The following is a 22,746-nucleotide window of genomic DNA, read 5'->3' as shown; positions in this document are numbered from 1 at the left end:
TATTTTTAATTAATTTTAGGAAAGCATACAAAAATTGCATTTTGAAAAGTTCCTTTGAATGTTACGGACTGTCTGTCCTATGTTCATTTACTTTATCTTATATTTTTAAAATCTTTTTTGGGTTAAATCCAGCAAGCCTGAATCTGTCTTACAATACACAAGTGTAGACAAAGAGAGCAGTTATATACACATGTATATATATTTGTATGTATGTAACTTTTTTATATTTATATATATGCAGCTTGTTTGTGCGTAAGAAAGCAAGCAACTGAGATGTGAAAGTCTGGCTGTGAGCTTCTTTTCAATAGAAACTATATTTTTAATTTTTGCATCTATCAGACTGACATTCTTTTAAATGCCTGGAGATCTTATGCAGTGTCCATACAGAGCAGGAGAATATGGTCCGTGCCCCACCCAGGAGCTCACAGGGAAAAGGTCACTGTGCTTGGTGTGAATTTCTAGTTTTTCTTCTCAGAACAGGGGGAATTGGGAAAACAGTAGTTATTCTCTTAATCAAGGCTGATTCATTGGCTTATTCCCAAAGTGGTTCAACCAACGCTGTCCTTTACTCAAAGGGCTCTTAATGGGTGCAGTCAAGTCTCAAAGTTACTGGAGCCTGCAGGGACCCACTGTCCCCGGCGTCATCCCTCTGAGGCACCTTCTTAGGAGCAGTGTTTCTGACTAGGACTGTGAATGCTGCAGTGTGAGTTGTCTTCCCATCAAGTAACTCGGGCGATTCCTATCCGTCCTTATGCCCCTGCTGCTCTGTACTCTCTTTGTGGACAGAAAACGCTGGCCAGGTTGGATTTGACACGCATACTGCTCCCAAGGGAACTGATGGGGCAAAAGAATCGGGGAATTTATTAGCCTTGCTAGTTGAAGCAAAATTCAAAAACAGATGGGGATGCGTCCTGTGGTATCTTAGACTTATTGCAACAACGGATGAACGCCTGATTTTGGCAATGTAGGATTCCCTGTGCTCCTTGAGCATATGGCAGAGAAGTGGAGTTTGTTTTGGATAACAAAATATAAGTTGGTTTGAATAAATGTCAGTACTTGCAGGTTTCAGGAATTCTCTACAGGAAATATGAGAAAGTACTGCATATACTAAAGACATTATCTATTTCTCTTCAATTAAACGATTTCTTGGCCTTTAAACTGTAGACATATTTTTGAGCTTTTGTTTTCACTTTTTTTCTTTCTTTGTTGTTATCATGAATAAAATGTGTGTAGGACTTTTTACTAGTGTGTAGAACATTTACTTACCATGCTTCCTGTGTTTGTTCAGAGTTATTTTCTGAGTGATATGCTTCCTGTGGGGCAGGGAATAGTGGGATGATCAACCTTTCCAAACCCGGCAAAGGTACTTGATTGCGCTAGACAGCAGCGTGAGCAAGAGCACTGTCTTTGCCCGACTAATTACTTTGGGTCTCTGGTTGTAGTGATGACAGAAAATTACTAACTAGTAAATTCAGTAATCAACACAGGATGTTGATTACGGCAGAGTTGTGCATGATGCAGTGGTTGGATCGGGGCTCCCTGGGAGCCCTGGCACAGAGCCAATTTAATGGACTTGTCAGTGATATAAAAATACCCTTGCAGTTGCAACTGCCCAGGTGTGCAAAGCGGTTTTGGTTGGAAGGTGCAAGAAGAAAACCTGTATTCTTTTTTGGTTGACAACATCTTCTTTTGGCTCAGTGTTTTTTACAGTTCGTGTCTTGGGCAAGGCACAGTGACCGAGATAAAAAAAGATTAAAAGTACTTTTAAATCCCTAACATGGCATTGTTTCCTACTTCTTCACAAAGTTACAGCTTTCTATGAGATGTCCAAAGGCCCAGACATTTAAGCCCTTCTAATTTTGAAAGCTGTGCTCAGCTGACTGGGGGGGAGTAAGTTATTCTTTTATGGGAGATCAATTGATGGGGTCTTACTCTTCAAGATAATCACAACCAACCAATATCCGGGTTTTGTGTATTGTGTATCCAGTACTTGCTGCAAATTATTTTTAATTCTGTGGAGTGATTAAAAATCTCTCAGAAATAATCCAAAGCTGATGCTGATGTCTCCAGTACTGCCTGCTTACCATCATACTTCAAGAGGTATCCCCAAGAATCCACTGGGGCTCTTGGAGGGGGGAAACACTGATTCATTGTAAGACTGGCAGGTTGATTTTTTTAGGGAGAACTTTGAGTAATAAATAAATGGGAGGGAACCATAGCCTCCTCTGGAACGCTCTGCAACATTCTGTAAGGTGATAGAGAGCCTAAATTTCTTGCGTTAGTTATGTAGGTGAATGACTCTAACCCAGTGACTAAATGGTGATACCTTTGGTTTCTGGGTCAAGTCGTCATATATATGCAGAGTGAGCAGGCAGAATGTGTCTGCATATTTTTTTCTTGTGTTGTGTATGTGTTTGTTTACAATCTGTCTCTAATGAATTTATAGCCTTGGAAGAACTGCATCCAAATTGGATGAGACAGGATTATGTGACCTAGATGTTTTCCAGTACTACGTTGTGGGTTGGTCAAGAGTTGGAGGGCTTGTTTTTGAGTCAAATTTGAGTCAGATGGCCCTGTGACATAGAAGAAGAGTCCATCTTTCTAGGAAGAATGTTAATCCTATTGCATGTTGTAGGGTAAAATAAAAGCCCTCTGTCTGACTTGGTTTTATTTTATCAGACGCTGTACTAGCAACATAGATTATTTTTTTCCCTGCACATCTGCTATTCTTTAGTCTTGTCAAGCAGAGCAGAAAGCAAAAATAATGGAAAAGTAGTAAAATTAGACACTTTAAAACATTCTTGTGAAAAGTCAGTGGCACTGACAAGCATGTTCTGGGCAAAAAGAAAAGTAAAAATAGATTTCAGAAATAATATGGTTTTCAATTTATGGTTTTAAATAATGTTCTGAACTGTTTGGCAGAATGTGCGAATTTGAAAATATTGTTACAAAATCTGCACATTGGATTGTGAAAAATAAATCTCAACTGAAATGTATTGTCCATCACTAGCTATAGATCTCCTTCTTTGTTCTGATTTTTGAAAAGCAGATCTATTTATTTAAAGGACTGCTTATCTCTAAGTACCATTGATTGAAATTTGGTTAAGTATATCACTGAGTTAAGCTCACATTTATTCATTGGTGGATAGGAGTCCCCCAGTCATTTTTGTTAACATCAGGTCAGAACAGGAAAAATACTGAGAACGCTGATCTGCAATTATCCATCACCTCTACTTCATATTAGGGTTTCTAGGCACTAGGTCCAGAAAGAGAATTTTTAATCTAATGTTTGATTCAAGTAAGAGGTGTTGTGATTTGACCCCCTTGTTCCTCAATCTTGCATCTCCACCTGCAAAACTCAAGTCCTTGTAGGCGCTTTCTGATACTGCTGTTCCCATTCATCTTTCTTTGTCAGCATATTTGGGAGGAGGCTGGGAGGCAATAGAAAAAGAACATCCTCTTTTTAGACAAAAATAACTTTTATTCATAAGAGATTTTAAAGATATCTCTTTGAACAGCTACTGCTGAGTTGATTCCCTCCCCCCCCCCACTTCGTTTTTTTTTTCTTTTTTTTTTTCCTCCAGCCCTTGGAACTACTCTTTTAGTTTGGAAAGTAAAATCCTGAAAAATGGCTCAGTTGTCCATTCACCTCCCTGGAAAACTGAACTAGATTGTTTCTTTCTGCTTCACACTCTGCGTATTAGTTGGGTTTCATGTAGTGTATGTATGGTGAGATTTGTAGATAGGTGGATTAGCCCTGTTACATGCAGGCAGTGGAACGGATGCCCTGACTCTTTGCCAGAGGCAAATCTTTATTTCTGCCTTGGCTTAAAGAAATCTGAGTTTGAGGCAACGTATTCTGCAGGGTCTGCAGCACCACTTTAATTTATTGGTATAATTTAGAACCTTATGTTATTATTTCGCTTGTCTTTCAAGGGCGCTTTTAAGCTGCTGTGAAAGCATCCAAAGTGTAACTGGGGCAAAGGCACTAGTGTCAGAGTATGGTGGGGAAGACTGGAACTGTTAGTGGTTTGTATTTGTAGAGGTTGGAAGCAAGATGGTTAGGGAGGGGAGCCAGAAAAATCCACTCTCTCCAAAGGAAGCACATATGTGCAACCTCCACTTAAGAAGAAGTAAAAGGGAGTTTGTGACTCCTGAACCATTTTTCATGCTCTCCTCTATGGAAACTGTTTTCATAGCTGCTCTACTGCCTGTTCACTGGCTTCTATTATTTAGGCACTCTTGTACATAAAACATTGAGCTTGGTAGATTAGCCAAAAGATTCTGAGTGCTACTCAAGTCTTTTATCTGTGTTTGTCTGAAGGGGAGGTTTCCCACCAGTGTGGTTTCCTTGAATTGGACATAGAGAGATTTAGCAATGCTTGTATGGTGTGATACGCAGATCAAATGGAGCTCACCTTTAATTTCTGGCAGTCGTTCCTCGTGCTCGACAAGTAAGGCATTACCAGATATTTAGGGTTTTTTCCTTTCATTTTTTTTGATGTAAACATTGTGTTAAACTGAGCTGAAATCACAGAATTGATGGAAAATTAGATGGTATCTAGAACAGTGAAATTACTCAGGCGTGACATTGATTTCGAGGATAACTTCCATCAGCAAACTTGGTTAGAAGTGGAAAGTTCAACTCTTTTTGTTTTTGTTTTAAAGGTGCTCTCATATGCTTGCTTTCAAATGCTGTTCATTGTGTGTGACTGTTGATTTTCTCAGCAAAATCAGATGGATCTGGGCCGAATTCTGCTTTCTGAAATTCAGACAGGGTACCTTGGTGAGAAAATGCTATGTTTCTTCTGTGGCAATTTAGATTCTTAATGCCCAGCGATTTGCTAAGTAGTGTATGTTACCTTATGGGCCTCAGGTTCATCTAGCTTGCATCCAGGGGGTTGTCTCTGCCAGACCCTGATAAAATTCTCCAAAGTCCTGTCTGATTTTGACAGATTTGAGACAGTCACTGGGCTGAGATGCTTCACTGCAGGGACCTCATTCCTTTCAGGAGGCCAGATGTTGTTGAAGTCCGTGGAGAAGACGCATCCTGATTCTTAAAGGTCTTTGAATGTGACAGCCCATACTAAAGAAGTGGCTTAATGAAGGGAAATCCTGCACGAAAGAGCTTTCGGCCCCAAAACTGTGAGCTCAGTAATGCTTTGGGGTCGATTAAGAAGCCAGTTTATGAACAACTGCTGCTGCTTTCATTAGGACCATGGCATCAACATTTCATGGTACCTCAGACTTGAGACAGTTGGCATGGACAGTTAAGATCTTTACCCTATCTTAGTTGATAAGAAACCAGTCTGTCTACTTTAGAGAGACCTAAAACTGGAGGGACAAATGACTTGAATGCTCAGAAGCCAGAGAACCTTCCCCAAACCTTTTCCCAAAATGAAGACCGTTGATAATGATACAGTGATGTCGCATGTACACCATTCTTAGTGTTATAAATTGAACAGATTTGATATGAATATCACTGGGAGGAAATAGGGAAACCCATTATACTGTAGATAGTCTTTGAATGAGTTCTATGCTGTTCTTCTGCGAACTTGCGTAAACCTGACTGGAGTGATTGGAGTTATTCTTGCTTTACACTACAGTAGTTCAGAGCATGTTTTGGCCCTTATTGCCTCATGATTGATTGCAGTTCTGGTGAAAATTCTGCTAGGCCACTTAAAGGTAAATGGCCTTTAGAGGTTGGTTTGCAAGTTGTTTGAGATGGGATCTGTGTGTAGCCATAGAACTTCCTTCAACAGCTCAAAAATGATGAAATCTTTGTTTTTAACTTGGTGAGAGTTGGGCTTAGCGTGATGTGTGGCTGTCATAGAGTAACGTGAGCCTGTGTGTAGCAGAGTAATTCTTGTTAGCATAATCTGATGTTTTTAGATTTGCATAATCTTTTTTGTGTGTGCGTGCACTCCATATCCTTCACAGAAATCTTAAAGCTTGTCTGTCTCTAGTAAAGGGATCGCAGTTATTAATTGGTGACGCCTTTCTGCTTTGTAAACTGAAGTGTATTTCCTTGGGATTTTTTAAAAATTCAAAACAAGATTAAAATTAATCTGCAGACTGAGCAGTAGGAAGTGTACGTCTAAATGTGGATTTCCCATTCTGCAAGTGAACGGAATATATGCACCTTTTAGCCCCTTGGCTTTCTCAGTTGGATAAAATCTTTGGCATAGTTTCCTTCCACTCAGGAGAAGAGTTATCAACTTGTCAAGCAGTGTGAGGGTACTGTCAGTGTTCTCAATTACTTACAAAGGGTGGTTGTAGTCCTCCCCGTTTGTACTGATTTAACTCATAAGTAGTTCCACTAATCTCAATTAGCCTTCTCCTTGTTCACACGCTTTTAAACAAGATCAGGTTATGTATTTTTTCCAGTCGCATCTGTTTTGTTTATTTACTTGAATTCATTGAACTCATTTGTTTTACTGCTGTCAGTGCCACCAACATAAATATGTACGTTATGAAGGCTGATAGATCCTTCAATATGTAGCTGGAAACCCTGGTATGCTATTTGGAAAGGAATTGTTTGCTGATTTCCTAATATGACGGTGAAGGACTTCTAATATGGAAAAGAGGAATACATTGTAAACGACAAATGACGAGAACATTTACTGTTGTAGTAAGTTGCACAACATGGTTATGGTTTCTGTAACTAGGGAGCTCAGAGCTGTGTCTGGAGGTTAAAGGAAGAAGATGTGTTTCTGTTTCCCAGTGGTGTGTGCCAATGCATGCCAGCCAGCACAGACTAACTGCCTTTTTATGAAATACATATTTATTTTTAAGAAACAACTCTGAAAAGAAATGACTAAAGCAAACAGTCCATCAATTTAAGTAATTGCAAATGGCACATGTGTTATTAGACCCGACTTAGCCATGTTTAGTCTAGCTGTACCTCTGTGATTTTGAAAGGGAAGAAGAGTAACTTGCTTAAGTAGAGGCATAGATTTTGCAAAAGGAGACCAGTATGTTTACTCAATTTGACCCACTCTAGTGTTAAGGGCCATAATACATTCTGGAGGGTTTGATGTCTTATGCAAACACTGAAAGATGAATTTGGGGTGGACAAGTTACAAGTATGGACTGGTCAGTGAGAATTTATGTGTTCTGTATATCTGCCACTGTAAAATAGTTGGAAATGGCAAGTTCATCAGATTGTCTTTGCTGCTCGGTTCAAAGGAGGAAGAAAAGGAGCCTTTACAAAAACACCCTGGAAGTAATTTTGGCATTTTACCAGCTGGAGCACATTAATCCTTAGCATTTCTGTGTGGCAGGTTAATATTACCAATGGAAAAAACAAAGGCATAGCAAGACCGAGGCCCAGATTCAAAATAACCTTGAGGTACTTAGGTCCATGTTGAGTGATGCACTTAAATGACTGGTCTCACAGGACAGTTTCCCTAAGGTTGGGCATATGGGTCTTTTGAGTTTCCATCCTGTGCCTTAACAGAGTAAGTATCCTCTTCCCATTTGTTGTCAGCCACAGTCCAGAAAAAGTGCCTTCTCTTGACGCTAGAACGGAACAGGCAAGACATAGCTCATCTTGGCCATGTTCCAAAAGAGCTAGTATCACATTCATGAAGTTTCTATGGCCTTCAGTTACGAAGAGGCATACCTGTCAGCTCTCCTTCTTTTACTGTTGTATCTTAATTGTAATACAATGGTGCCTACACTTTTTGGTCAGAATTGGAGATGTGTTGTACTTGTTGCTGTACAGGTTGTACCAACCTGTTGCCCTGGGTCTAAGGCCCCTGTGCTCTCAGTAGATGGAAAGAACAAAGGAAATAACGTTACCCTGTGTCACTGATGGGGAGTTGAAGCTTGGGAAAAAAACTGCTTTATCAGTGATGTGAAGGGAGTTTGTTAACAGAGAAAGGAATTTAATTTGAACATTCTGGAACTATACTTGTAGCATTGTGTATATCAGGCTTGTCAGTGTGGCTAAGCTGGCATGGCTGTTAGGAGAAGTGACCTCTCTTCCCCTTCAGGTTGTGTGGTTCTCCTGTGTGCTGGGTTTGGGTACAGGCCTGACTTAGTTAAACTCTTTTTTTTTTTTCCTGGGTTGGCTTTCACCTGCATCAGTTTTCTAAGCTGGTTTGCTACATGGACAAAAAAACACTTGCAGGTGACATGAGAAGGTTGAACGGCTGCTGGTAGCCTTAGTGTTAGCTTCTGTGAGTTGAAAGCATATGTGAAACTACAACACATGACCCCGTCCAAAGTTTGGGGTTGCTAAGCAAGTTTTTTATCTGCTTTAATACATGTCTTATGTACTGAAGCACCCATCCTCCATGGAAACAGGCACCTGATGTCAGTAAGATTCACTGACATTTTCACTGCTACTGAGTATCACCTCACTAATCCTGCTGGCAGAGAGCAGGGATACATGGAGAAATCTTAGTTTTCTGCCTGTATGGTATCCTCGCCGTCTTGCATGTTCAGAAGATACATGCTACCTCTGTCCATTCCCTATGTGATAATTTACATATAACTCAGTGGTGGAAAAATCTCTTTAAATTTGAAGGAGTAACAATTTTTGAAATGATTCCCTGAAGCTTAGTAGCTTCACTTCACAAACAAACAAATAAACCTCTTATAAATACCCACAGGAAAAACAACCAAACCCCTTAATTACAAAAGATGCCTCTATGCATTCAAAATCTTTGCCTTGTTTTCCTGTCAGGCCTCATTTCCACCAAGGAATCTCTTTCCTAAGGCCAGCAGGACTGCTGTGATGTAGGAGGAGATAAATATATATGACAAAGGATGTGAAGGGGCAGAGCCCTGCCTTGACATTGACACAGATAATTGAGTTATTGGGGAGTTAGTGTAAAAGTTGACTGTTTCTTGGGAGAGATGTCACATGGCATTCTGGTTGTGGGAACAATAAATATCCTCTGGCAACATTTATACTTGCCATTTTTCCCTTTCACATAATGCTCCTAATTCCTTTTGGCACTTTTTCTGGAATAGATGTTTATGAAAAAAAAATACCTAGATACATTGCGGTATATGTCGTCTGGTCACCTTGATAGAGATCATTGCCAGGTTGGGGTCCTTCAAGACACTGCTATTTATAACCAGAAAACCAATTCATACTTGCATATGCTTGTGTAGGGTTGCCAGAATTTAACCTTCTCTCTAGCCTCTGTTAGGAGTACTCAGGTACTGCCGGCAGTAGAAATGGAAATCTGGTATTACTATGTGGAAAAAAACCCAGATTTTTTGCTATGAAACTTGCATGCTTTGCATCTAATATGCACAAAAGTGCAGATATAAATGTTTGATGTTCCGAGTAATGCCGTTTGTTAAGGCATAGTGCTGTATACTAGTAATTACAGACGTTAATTATAGAGGAGAACTGGATTATGACTTTGGGTGCCCTCATTAGGAGGGGACAGTGTGTAAGTGGTCCTGGGAGGCTTTGTTAATTGGAGAAAACTTGTTTCATAGCATCTTTCTTGCCTTTTTCACCAGGAGGTAGTAATTTACTACTGCTTATACAAACACCAAATGAGACACTGCTGCTGTAGGTCAGCACTGCTGCTTGGTGAGAGGAAAAGTGAATGTGACTCAGCTTTGGTGGTCCATTTCCAGCCTTTCCCCACCTTTTGCCCTCTTCAGCCCTGCTTCACTTCTGCTTTCCTGGATTTGGTTCGGGTAGTCTGTGTGGAGGTGTGTGCGCATCCTGTGGTGCTTCATCAAAGACTCCCTTGCGAGACCTAATGTTCACAGAGGGCTGCTTCTGAAGTATCAAGTATGCTGTATGGCAGATATTGACATCTTTCCATGTTTCTTTAGGAACCCAACCATATACGTGTGCACAGGCACCTGTAATTCTGGACAGATACGTTAGGTACGGTTATCTTGTAACCAGGAGGCCTTTGCACTTCAGGAAACTCAAATAACTCTTCTGTATCTTTAAAAAGAAAAGTAACCGCAGGCCCTCTGGAACTCTTAAGTTGCCTGTGCATGCAGATAATTATTTTGAGATTGAAACAGCACCTTTGAAGCATGTCCATGAAATACATAATTAAAGTATCTTGTGTTCGATCATACCGTTGGACAGCTAATTGAAAATCACATTGTGTCTACATAATGAGACAAATAATATATGCATTTGTGCACTGATGAAATGACTTGTCCCATAGTCTTTTCCCCTTTAATTGCTACAATGGGAACCGGCAGAAGAGGACCACGTGCTGGGCTCTCCTTGATCAGCAAATCTAACAGACACAGAGTTACTGTTAGGGACTCCCGTGAGTTCAAATAAAAGAGGCTCTGAAGGATGGAACTGCTGCTTCCAACAATTTCTGTACGGATGTGTAAGTCGGGAAGAACATGTTGGGTTTCCTGCTGTCAAGGAAGTCAGTGGTAGCACAGCATCTGCCTAGGCTTCATAAATGAACAGAGCATTTGTGTTTACGGTGAGGAATGGCTTGATTGGTTTTGACCTGTGTCTGCCTGTAGGATCGTGCCATTCAAGACCCTCTGTGATGCCCAGTTGGCTCTGCTACAGCAGAGAGTCCCTGCAGAGCAGCTGGTATTTCAGCAAGTGAAAGTCTGGGGCTTGCCAAGCTCCAAATAGCACCCGGAAGTCTTGCAAGCAGTGAGTTGTCCTCAGTCGGTCTCTTGGGGATCTGGTGACTCAAGAAATATTAATGGCAGGGAGTACTTCCCTCTTAGCCACATCCCTTGTGTGTTTTTTTTTATTCCTTCAGTATCTGTCTTGTTCCATGGGTTAGGGGAAGTGCTGTGTTGTGTTTTATCATCATGCCATGAACATGTTTCTTGGAACGTAAGAACACAGGAAGGATTCCTTTGCCCTCTTCTCCACCATATGGTGTACATTTGTGGAAGACAGGCATACCCTTATCAGTAAAATAATTGGTTGGTTTATCTTTATTGCTAACACAAAATTAATTTTAAGATAAACATACATGAGGAGAATTCCATTTTCAGAGATCCTTCCCTCTGAAATGCACTGATTGCAGTAGCCATAGAAAGGAGGACTCTGGGATGTCACTTCTTCCTCAGAAGATTCAGAGCTACATCAGGGCTTAACTATAGAGGATCTTATAGTCTTATTTTTATGATGTTGACTTGCATGATCTCCCTTTCATCACAACAAGAACAGCTTTCCAGCTTACTGGGTCATTCATTTGGCCATAGCGTTGCCTGGAAAGAGCTAGTTTTTTTTCAGGTTAGCATTTACACATACGTGTGTTCATGTATATGTTCTTTATGTGAAATAAATTAAGTCATTTTTCTCAGCCTGCAGTCACATAACCAATCATAGCTTTCCTCTGTAGCTCTTGTACTTTCTGACATCTAAAAAAATGTCACAGTGCATTAGTGCCAGGGAGACAAAGACAAGTAAGGAAGTCTGCTGATGCTGCTTTTTACATTTAAAATCATGCAACATATCCAGGGGTTTAGGATGCATTTTCTCGGGGGTTCCTATGACCTGAGTTCCCCGCTGTTTACTTTTTGCAGTCACAGCCTTCTAATTACGATGCCACAGTTTTGGGAAAGGTTATGGTTGCTTCAACTGGCTTCAAACCTTGCGTTGCAAAATTATATTCTGCTGCTGCTAGTGCCTGACAAAGATCTGGCTTCCAAACAAAGGCAAAGAGAAAGAACGAAGCAGCACACCCTGCAAGAGATAGAATATTGTCTGTGTGATTAAAGCTCTTTTATTAGGCTGTGGTGTGTAATGGGAAAGAAAAAGCATGATCTCCACTGATCTGCATTTTAAACAATGTTGAGGATTAGCAGAGGGGCAGCAGATGCACCTATTGAGCTGTAAAGGAAGGGATTCAAAGCTATATCGTGCAGATGGGGGATTATTGCACTGTACCTCCCCGCGTGTGCCAGTCGGTACTCCTGCTGCTCTGCAGAGCGGCACTTATCATCTCCGTCAGCCCTCCTTGTCCCAGAGCACACACGGCACAATAAACCTGCTTTAGCCCTGCCGCCGAGTTCAGCGGACGCTCAACCAATCTAAACAAGCAGAAACTGAGCTGTGGCAGCCATTCTGCTGCTGCCAGTAGGATCATGATACGGGCACCGGATGATTATCACATCCTTCCCTAACACAGTCTTTCAGCCAGGTTAACCCGTTCCATTTGAACAGCTTGGTCTAACGATGCTCCCTGTCATTTTGCTACAGACCCATCCTTTTCCTAGAGCAGAGTGAGTAAAATGATAGGCGAGAGGAGAGAGATTTTCCTTCATGGTTTTTTTTTGTTCTTCTGACGTCGCTTCTAGAAATAAGCATCCTTTCTCCTATCTAAAATACAGTGTTGCAATTTTGTGACTGTTGCTTCCATTAAATGGATCATAAATTTGAAACCTCTCACCAAATTTATACGTTCATGTATAACATAGGAAGCACCCCACTTTTGCTCTCATATTTTCTGCTATAAGTCAGGAATAGATCTAGTGGCACAAATGGAATTATTCCCCTTTTACGCTGCTGTAGCAGGGGGTGGGTGTGAGGTTTATCTGGAATTTAATAAAAATTATGGTCTACTGGCCAATTATTTCTGCTCCAGCATATAGTTTGTAGTTGAAAACACATTAATAATATATTTCTAGCTTTTACCTATTCCCACCAAGTTAAAAAGTGATTGTCACATGTGTTTGACTTCCAGCTCTGCCACAGGGTTTCCGTGTGACCTTCAGCGAGTTACCCAGTTTCTTCATGCCTAAAGTCTTTGTCTTCAGACAGAGAAAGAGCATATAATTAGGTGTACTTTTGACTGCCTTATCTGTTTGGATCATAACCATCTACCCCAAGGCAGGGCCTAGCACCTATTATGTGTATGCATGATGTTTATCACAGTAGAGTCCTAGTCTTGGGTTGAGTCTTCCAATATAAAAAGCAATAATGATTCCATAGGTCTCCTTCACACAATTAATTCTGTGTTCTGTTATGTATTTTCTCTTTAAAAATAGTTTTCTCTGTAGTCCTGAAATATGTTCATGAGGCTTGAAAACGACTGGAGAAAACAATTATTTTCTGCAGCATCCTATTCTTATTGTGTTAAATGTGTCATAAATTTGAGCTTTCCTAATAGCAGCCTGGATATTACCTCATGCTTTGCTAGTATTGGGGCAGGAAAGAGAGTTCAAATTCCTATATATTTGTAAATATGAATATCTGTTTCCTTCTTGATTAGCGTTGGTTCTACCTGGTTCACCTCAGTAGCTCCATCACTTTGTAGACAGTTCTCTGTCTTAAAGATTAAGCTCTGCTGAAAGCTGGAAACCACCTCAAGTACTGACGTACTTCCCATAGCACCCCTGTTTCTCCATCTTGAACAGATGAGTTCCCATATTTGTCCGCAGATTAGGAAACGTGAACCTCAAACCACAGAGCAAGGCTCTAGTTGCCAGTAAGTTAAGTGCAGAAGTGTCCAGGATGCTGCCGGGGAGGCAGGGTTTGGCTACAGCAATGCTCTCTTGTTTGCACTTTTGATAGGTTCTGACGTGGGGCTGATCTCCTAGCTGTGAAGAGAATTATCTGAAAAGCAAGGTTGATGAATTTATATTTTAAATCAAGGCAATTTAAATTGTGGCTTTTTATTATGGTTTAAATCAGCAAGGATACATTTTTGGCTATTTTCCTAAAAAAAAAAGTTGATTCTCAAGTTGGTGGACATCCAGATATACCGATTTGCAAAAAAATTCTCTTTACGCAAATTTCGGGGTTTTTTTTCTGTGGTTAGGAAGACATTCTTTACCACTGTCCATTCACTGAAATCATGATGTAGGTAATGTACATTTACTTGCATTCTTTCTTTAAAATTTTTTGCTACATTATAGATTGATGACTGGCATTTCCTACTCACTGTAGATGGACATACGTTCCTTATAGGTAATTTGCATCAACTTCGGTTTGGTTTGGAAACTGAAGTGAAATTAAATTGATAAATTTTTTAAAAAATTATTATCTAGGTGGGCTGATTCCATTTAAAAATAAACATAAAGGAAAAAGGATTTTAAAAGTTTGGTTTGAACAGTTGCAGCACATGTGAGGTACATCTGGGCAGACCCTATACAGAGCTCTGTATACAGAGGTGCTGACTTCCCAGTGCACCTCACTGCTCACCCGGCATTCCTGGGCTCTGGAGAGCAGCCTGTGTTGCACTGGGATCTGCAGCAACTGGGGATCCCCACTTGGAATTAGAATGAGACCAACCAGACCTTAAAGCCAGGTCTCTGGAGGAGGAAGTCTCAGCTTCAGTTACATGTATTGTTACTTTTCTTCCTTTTAGCCATTCCAAAGAAATGGATTGATTGGGAGTGCTTGAGGTAGGGGTAGTGTTGGCAGATAAACTTCAAAGGGGCAGGGAAAGGGTAAGCTATCATTATTGTCAGCAGCTTAATGCTCAGTCCAACAGTGGCTCTTTCCTGCTGTGTGGGAAGTAGAGAGCAATTTGTACGGCTGGGAGTCTTGTGAGGCATGTAAGCTGAAAGAATCAGGAGGGAGGTTGGGGAGAGGAAGGAGAAGTCTTTTTTCACACATCCAGCTAATAAAAGCGTGAGTTTACCACAGCAGTGGCTCATTCGCAACATTGCCTGTAGTCAGAGCAGAAGCATGTGAAGTTATCCTTAAATTGTTAGGGTCTCTGCTTATAGGAGGACTCCTGCGAATGGGCTGTAGCATGGCTGAAGAGAAACAAAAAGCTCATCCACCTCTTTCTTTCTTACTCCCTCTTTGTTGTACAGCTTCTGATTTAGTACTAGCTAGAAAACTTTAGGGAAAATTTTTTCTTTTAGGATAAAAAATGTAGAAAACATGAAGAACTACTTAATTTAGATTACGTTCTTCAAAACTGCTGCAGAGAAGCATTGTTGTTCCATTAAACATCCTTAAAAACACTCTGAAAGTGTTCTTTGCTTGTTAATACCTGTAGAGACTGAATGGAAAGAAACCACTGAAGGAACCGAATACAATACATTCTGTTCTTGAGACAAAACCAGGAGGAATGGCTGATACACCAGATGGTTGTGCTGCCATCCAGAGGTACTTTGACATGCTGGAGAACTGGGCAGGCAGGAACACCTGAGTTCAGCAAGGGGAAATGCAAAGTCTTGCACTTGGGGAGGAGTTAACCCCAGGCACCAGTACAGCAGGGGACCAGACAGCTGGAAGGCAGATCTGCAGAGAAGGACCTTGGGGTCCTGGTGGACAACAAGCTGGGCATAAGCTAGCCGCGCACCCTTGTAGTGAAGGTGGCCAACAGTATCCTGGGCTGCAGGATCAACTAGATCGAGGGAAGTGATCCTTCCCCTCTGTTCAGCACTGATGAGGCCACAACTGGAGAACTGCATCCAGTTTTGGGCTCCCCAGTAGAAGAAGCATATGGACTTACTGGAGTGATAGGGCCACAAAGATTAAGGTTCTCAAGCATCTCTTGTAAGAGGAGAGCTTGGACTGTTCAGCCTGGTGAAAAAGCTTCAGGGTTTCTCATCAATTTGTATAAATACCTGATGGGAGGGAATGAAGAGGGAGCTGACTCTTTGGGGGCCCACTGACAGGACAAGAGGCAATGGGCACAAATTAAAACACAATTCAGTCTGAACGCAAGAAAATACTTTTTTACTGTGAGAGTGGTCAAACAACGGAACGTGTAGCCAGAGAGTTGTGGAGTCTCCATCTGTGGAGGCATTGAAAACCTAAGTGGACACAGTTTTGGGCAGTTTGTTCTAGCTGGCCCTGCGTGAGCAGGGACTTGGACTACATGATCTCTAGAGGTCCCTCCCAGCCTGCGTGATTCTGTGACTCTGTAACCAACAGCAGATTCTAGATTCTTTTTTTCTTTTCTCCTCACCAGTGGATTCTGGACCACTAGCACAAATCAGGCAGCGTGTTTATCATAGAATCATAGAATCATAGGGTTGGAAGGGACCTCTGGAGATCATCTAGTCCAACCCCCCTGCCAGAGCAGGGTCACCTAGAGCAGGTTACACAGGAACACGTCCAGGTGGGTTTTGAATGTCTCCAGAGTTGGAGACTCCACCACCTCTCTCTTAGAGAAGACTTGATTTGTTTAACCCTGTTGCTGAATAACTGGCCATCTACTACCCTGGTTTTCTTTTATGCTGTTTCCAGTGCACTGCCACCAAGTGCAGTCTGGGTGTTCCTGCTGTAGTATTCACTCACCTGGTTGCCTTTGTGCTTTCAGAAGGTGCCTTCTCTTCCCTGTACAGCACTAGGTACACAGCACCATTCACATACAGCTGCAGAGGTAGATTTTGAGTAGAGTACACTGGAGAGACAAGAGACAAAGGTTTTCAAAAGAACCTTCATTTTAGGCTTCTTCACAGGGTTGTCAGTGGGATTTACAGTTCATGCTGTGGGCAGAGGGATTCTCCTTCATCTTAGACAACTTGCAGTCACACAAGGCCACAGAATTGCCTTAATTCCCTTGAATCGGACCAGAGGGGAGCACCTTTGGTCTTTCTCAACCACGACTATGAATATCAGCCTCTGTTTAGACAAACATTATCTGAGAAGTAAGCTTGTCTTTCTGTGTTTCTCTGTCTCCTGGAGCTTGCTGGGACTTCTATCCCAGTGAAAGGGAAGTGAGGAGATCTGCTGTTAAAGACTTCTACAGTCTTGTATCTGCAAGTGAAAATGGTCCCTCAGGAAACTTAGGGCAGGTGCTTCTGCGGCTGAATCTGCTACACACTCTACTGTTGGTAAGGCTCACAGTGCACACATGCTTTCAGGCACTCCTGTTTCTAATGTATGTACCCAGTCTGCTTGCGCAGGAGGCCTCGTTGACCAGGGCTGGATCTCAGGAAGTAGATCCTGTGCTTATGGCTGTGCCATTGCACCATTTTGTGATGTTACATAGGTCACTCCAGCTCATGGTGTTATCCATACTGGTTTTGTTTGTCCATCTGACCAAACCAGGCTCATTGTTTTGCAGTTTGAGTTACCAGCATTGAACTTTCTGTCTCTGAAGACTGAGGCTTTTCTGTATTTGTCTTTTGATAGAGTTCCTGATTCTCTTTTTAAAGTCTTTTTCTATCCTTGCTGAGAGTTTTTTAAATTATTCACCTAATAAGATTTGGACTGCAACCTCTAACCTTAGGTGTCTTAAGCATAGAGGGTCACAGACAAATAATGTTTCTGTGGGATGCCTGTCCTGCTGCATAAATGCTATTTAGCTGCTGATGATTCTTTTGTTCAGGAGAGATTGTTACATACCCCATCCTATGTAACTTCACCATAGCCTTAATGGGTAAGTGGCGTGACCCTGCAGGATGAGTAAAGACTATCACAGCAGTTTCTAGTCACTTAGGAGCTCGTAATACAAAGCCAAAGAACATAAGTGTGTGTGTAATGTTCATAAGGACAAGACGGTATTTTCTTGCGCTCTTTACAGGCAGTATCCCTTAAGGCCAGTGGCTTTGCAGAAAGTGATACATGATTTGTCTAATGCTATTATTGCTGGGTAGTACTGTATTATCTTAGCACGTTTATCCCCTGTGTATGTTGGAACACTGAACAGGCACAGCAATCTCAATTATTTCCGAGCTGCCTCCTCTTCTGAGCATGAGCGGCTCTGAGTCAACACTGAGCTCCTCTGTGGCCATTGTTTGTAGGCTGCGCTGTGTTGTGTCACCTCCTTGGAGAGGCTGGGAGGGCCGCGGCTCTTCTTGGTCGGTAGGAATTGGGAACAATTCCAAGGAAGCCAATGGGATCGCACTATTGTACATGCAGGGAAAACAGGGTCCTCGTGTGGGAGTGTTGTTCTTGAGGGATGGTGTTTTTAACTTTTGCCCAGACTTTGTAGCTTCTAGGGAGAAGACGCTTATTGGTCTTTTGCTTATTTCTGTGTACTTGTCCAGGCTTAAAACTTGTCCTTCTTCTTAAGATGATTTTTTTGATTGAACATTTCTGATTCTTCTGATACCTTATGCTAACTGTGAAGGGCCGAGAAATACAATTATTAGTAGGCTACAAAGCAATCAGAGGAAAAACCCTGGGGATGAGATTCTCTGTTGACATCTAGAAAACTCATCCACTCTTTACCCTTCCTTGTTGTGGCCTTGAACTAGTGTTTGTGGGGAGCCTAATTTAAGGATTTTATGCTGTTACTAAGAAATTACCAATCTGAGTAAAGACGGAACCCATTCCTGTGTGTGGGAGTGGTGCAGTAAAAGGTGCTGTAGATTCAAGAATAACAATGCCTGCAGATTTGTTTTGCCTTAGTGGTAGTTAGCACATAAAGGGAGTTGTATACTTTGGTAACTGTTGAGAACAGCTGGTTCTGGCATAGCTGTAAGGTCTTCTACAGCCAGATCTTGCAGCATTCCCATTTCATTCTCTACAGCAACACCCATTAGAGGCAGCTGGGAGCTGCTGATGAAGAAACTGGTCTGCAAATTCCTGAAGCAGATAAGCCTTTGAATTGACTTCACTGGGCTTTAGATCAGACCCATGGGTTTGGTCATCATCCTCCCCAGTGAATTCTTACAGAAGAGAAAAATTCACTGTGGGATCTTCCAGCAATCCAGGCAGGGCTTGTTGCATGGAAAACCTGGAACAGAAGTGTGACACAAAGATGTGTTTTGACAGCACAGTTTTCATGCTACTGTCCTTTTATAGTCACCAGTTCCTGCCTGAGTTTGAAATTGAACTCTATTTCGGAACATACTTAGCCTCAGCCACTCTGGTATGAATTTCCAAGTGATGAAACTGAGTTTCAGAAGGTGAGTTGTGGTGTGCCTGTCTGTATTTACCCAACTACCTTTCTTTTGAAAGGAAATTAAATTAACTTCATTTTCTTTCTTTTTTGCGGAGGCACAGATGACCGTGCTCGCTGGGTATTACATTGTTTCTCATAAACCTAACCTTAAATTAATGAGGTGCTTGGGCCTTTTTTATAACTGTGTATTGAGTATGACCCCCTGCTTTCCTCTCTCTGTAAGGAACATGGTGAACCAGCTGTGGTGAAGTTTGTACTACATGAGCAGGCAGCTCCTGTTCTTCGTGTAGAAGTCGATAAATGCTTTCAGCTCCATGCTGTGACCTGAGCCATTATTCTCACATTAAAGGAAATACTTTTGAAAATTGTTTTTTTTTATATGCCTTTTTATGTTCATTAAAATTATAATAGTCTAAATTTTTTGACCTTTAATTCTTTTGCTGTGACTTTCCTTTTTTTAAGCCAGAAATCAGTTTTCAAATGGTCTTTTTTCCCATTGTCCTAAGGCAGAGGCTGGGAGTTTCTCATATTCAGTATAATTAAGAAAATGTGGTACGTCCTACACTTTACAGAGGAGCATATTGCAAAATGGGAAAAGCAGTCTGTTACAACTGCGTCATGAGATCTCTGCCTTCATAGTTTTATAATGCACACGATCCACTGTGGAGGACAGGAAGCACTTAAAACATTTGCTGAAACTGAGACTACATAGACCCACGTGTCAGGCTGTAGGAGTCATGTGAAAATATCAGAATCTTATTAAAATTATTTACTTCCATTTCTTCACATTTCATCATATGGAGCTGTGTTCTGCAGGCCCCTAAGTCTGCTGTTAGGAGTCTCCACGCCTTCCCTCAGCCTCTTGCCCCTCCAGTAGCCTCAGCGCCTCCCCCCCGCCCTCCATTCCCCTCCCGTGTCCCCTTGTCTAACCTGCAGCCAAGGCAGTACAATTGGACTCTGCTCAGGAGTTCATTCTCATGCTCACTGACCAGCAAGGCATTTTCTCTTGGCCAGAGTGAACGACTGAAGGCCAGTCTGTATCCTTACCCCTTACTGGGGCAACTTACAAGGTCTATCCATAGCCAGTTGCTGAATTTTGTTGAACGTGTTCCTCAGGGCTCACTGTTGAATTTAGTTGGTGTTTGCCAGTGGGATCCAAAGTTGTTAAGATGGAGGGTGCATGGACAGCTAGACATGCAAAGTGTCTGTAATAACCTTCTTTCACTAGGAAGCCACATTAATTATTTATTTTTTTTAAAAGAAATGATCCAAATATTGTGCTATCTGAACAGGAACTTAAGAAGTCTGAAACTATAGTAAGAAAAACTGTGTTAGCTATGAGGAACAGTTTGAACTTAGGCATTAACTCAACAGGATTTATGTTCCAAAACCCACTGCCTTCTTGGGAGGTTTCAGTATCATTTTGAAAAGAGCTAGAGCCATACCATGGGACCCAGATACAGAGCAGGGAAGATGAGGTGTCCCTATTGTGCTCTTACTTGAACCCTGGCCTGATTCTCCTCTTGTATTTGATAACATGAAAATGGATGGTGGGAGTATCTCCATGGAATGACATTAACATAACGATCTCACAGTCTCAAAAATCTTTCACAGATAATGAAGTCCTTTCCAGCTTTGTTGGATGCTGTTGACTGAGTACAGGAGAAAGAACCAAATCCAAGAGGGAAATACAAGGAACACTCAGGTGTCAGATATTCTGTTTGGTAGATGCCAGTTGACCGACAAGACGATGTGCTCACAGATCTGAGACTAGCCACGGCATCTGTTGTCTTCTACATAGGAGAAAGGAGAGAGTAAGCTGTATGGACAAAAACTATGCAAGTGATAGATGAACTGCAGGACAAATGGGTAAAACTGTGGAGAGTGTTACTGCAGCAGACATAAGAAGCTAGAGAAAATGGAGGTAGAGGTCAAGAGATGTGGTGAGGACCTCTTGGGATGGGACGGGAGATCTCATTAGGGAACCATGAGGAAGATCCAGGGTTTTGTGGTGGACAATGAAATTAAATTTAGTGGTTTCTAACCCTAAATGAAATCCGCAAGAGATCAGCCCCTTTTAGTTCTATTGGGTACAGAACAATTTGTCCTTGGAAAAAAATCTGTAGCTGTAGAACAATGTATGCAATGGCTATCCAATGCATTTCTCCCCTGGGTGTGTATTGGCCATATCCCACTGTCATTAAAAATCCCTCCTGGAATTCATGGGAACTGGGATGTGCTGCCATGTGCTTGTGACTTGTTGTTTGGTGCCTTCATGGGTGCAAGGATGGTTAATCCAAATCACTTCTTGAGTCTGCAGTGCAGCATATTGGCAGTCAGTGAAAATCCTGTTAGGAATCTGTCAGTGGGTGATTAAGAGATGTCAGAGGGCAGAGTAAGCTGTATCAGCACTGAGCCGGGTAGATGAAGTGTTCTGCGGTGAGCCTAATCTTGTGAAGAGCATGACCTTTGTCTTCTGTATAAAGGTTTTCCATGGTAACCCTCCTTTTTAATTAAGTTCTTAATATACATATAACCTAGCTGAAACAACCTTGGTTGATGGGAGGGTCAAAAGGGTGTGAGGACTTTCTGACAGAGGGAGGGTGGAAAGGTGTGGTGAAGAAGGGGAGATGTAGGAAATGAGCACAGAAAATGGGATTAACATCAGCTAAAAGCACATGTGAAGAGCAGTTTATCTGCTGTTTCTCCTCCTCCTTCCTCACCTCTTCTTTCTCTGCTGTGCATGGGTTCCTCCTTGTTAGTGTATTAGCCCTTCTCAGCAGATCACTGGACCAAGCAGGGACATTATGGCTCATTACCCAGATGCTACCTAATTATAGCGACATGTTTTCTAAAAGATATCTTAGGCAGGATAGACAGAGCTCTGCTGGCTTCCTGCTATACCTGAAAATTACCATCTTTGGTCATCTCTTGACAAAGGATTAATGAAATCTGAAGGGGGACGTAGACCTCATCGTTCCTCAGAAAGAGTTTTTCAAGGAGACGTACAGCTCTTGGAAAAAAAAGCTTTGACTAGGAGAGTTGAGGGCAAAAGTGGTACCCATCCAGAGATGTTAAAAAGGGAACCTTTTTTCTGGTGCATCAATGGAAAGATCTGTTATGTTTTAATTTTTTTTTTTCATTTGAAAACAGTGAAACCACTCTTCTCTTTCCCTGCCTGCAGCGGGTGGGAGTGCTGCCCCAAATGCATTCAGGCTCGAGGCTGAAGTCTGCACTTCTCCTGTGGCAGCAAAGCTTAGCCTCCTAAGCGTATTTATATGGGAACAAAGACGTGATCTGAAATAGGAGCTCAGCCCACTACACATCACAAGCTGCTGATAGATCCCAGAGGACTTCAAGAGTTTGTTAGAGTTTGGCTGATGAAATAATGGCATTTTACAAAAGCAGCATCCAGTGTGCCTACCAACGTTGTGTCCTGGTTCCCTCAGGGCATGGGGGGGAGCTCTTCAGACACATGACTGTCTATGGTAAGATGGGAAAGAGAGCATGTCGAAAGGACTCAACAGTCACGTTCTTTCTTTGCTATATTCAGGGGGCACAAAGTGTTTCTGAGAAGTATTGATTTATGAAATATTGTAAGAAAGAGACCAAGATAAAAATCAATAGAGGTGATGTTGGTTCTCTGTGTTTTGATCCTGCTGAGCTTGGAGGATGATCCTACCATAATCTCTGAGGTATACAGCGTAAAACCTGCTCCTAGTGAGCCGCAATGTATACATATACCTGTCTGTGTCTCATGTTCTCTAATGTCAGGCATGTGGATCCAGTCACATCTGAGTTGATGCATTGTTCTCACCAGTCTTTGAGCTTAGGAGTGTGTCCCTTTGTCTGGCCGAGCCAGTGTGCAGTTGACAGCACTCGTAGCTCAGGAGAATACATCTAGGCTATAGCAATTTAGTGTGCAGCTTCCCTGTGCTCTGAGCTGAGGCATAGGAATCTCGGAACAGAAGAACATCTCCTTCCATGCTCCTGCTGAGAGTTTGAA

At 41.8% G+C, this 22,746-nt stretch overlaps 1 protein-coding gene across 12 annotated transcripts in view; it reads left to right on the top strand.

Annotated features, from left to right (window-relative positions):
* BRSK2 (BR serine/threonine kinase 2) overlaps positions 1-22,746 on the top strand; it is a 324,645-nt gene that overhangs the window by 132,795 nt on the left and 169,104 nt on the right. The gene's annotated exons all lie outside the window — the stretch shown is intronic.

The sequence above is a fragment of the Chroicocephalus ridibundus genome, chromosome 4, assembly GCF_963924245.1.
Source record: "Chroicocephalus ridibundus chromosome 4, bChrRid1.1, whole genome shotgun sequence".
Lineage (NCBI taxonomy): Eukaryota > Metazoa > Chordata > Aves > Charadriiformes > Laridae > Chroicocephalus > Chroicocephalus ridibundus.
The sequence above is the reverse complement of the archived record's forward strand: the minus strand, read 5'-3'. Positions and strand labels throughout refer to the sequence as shown.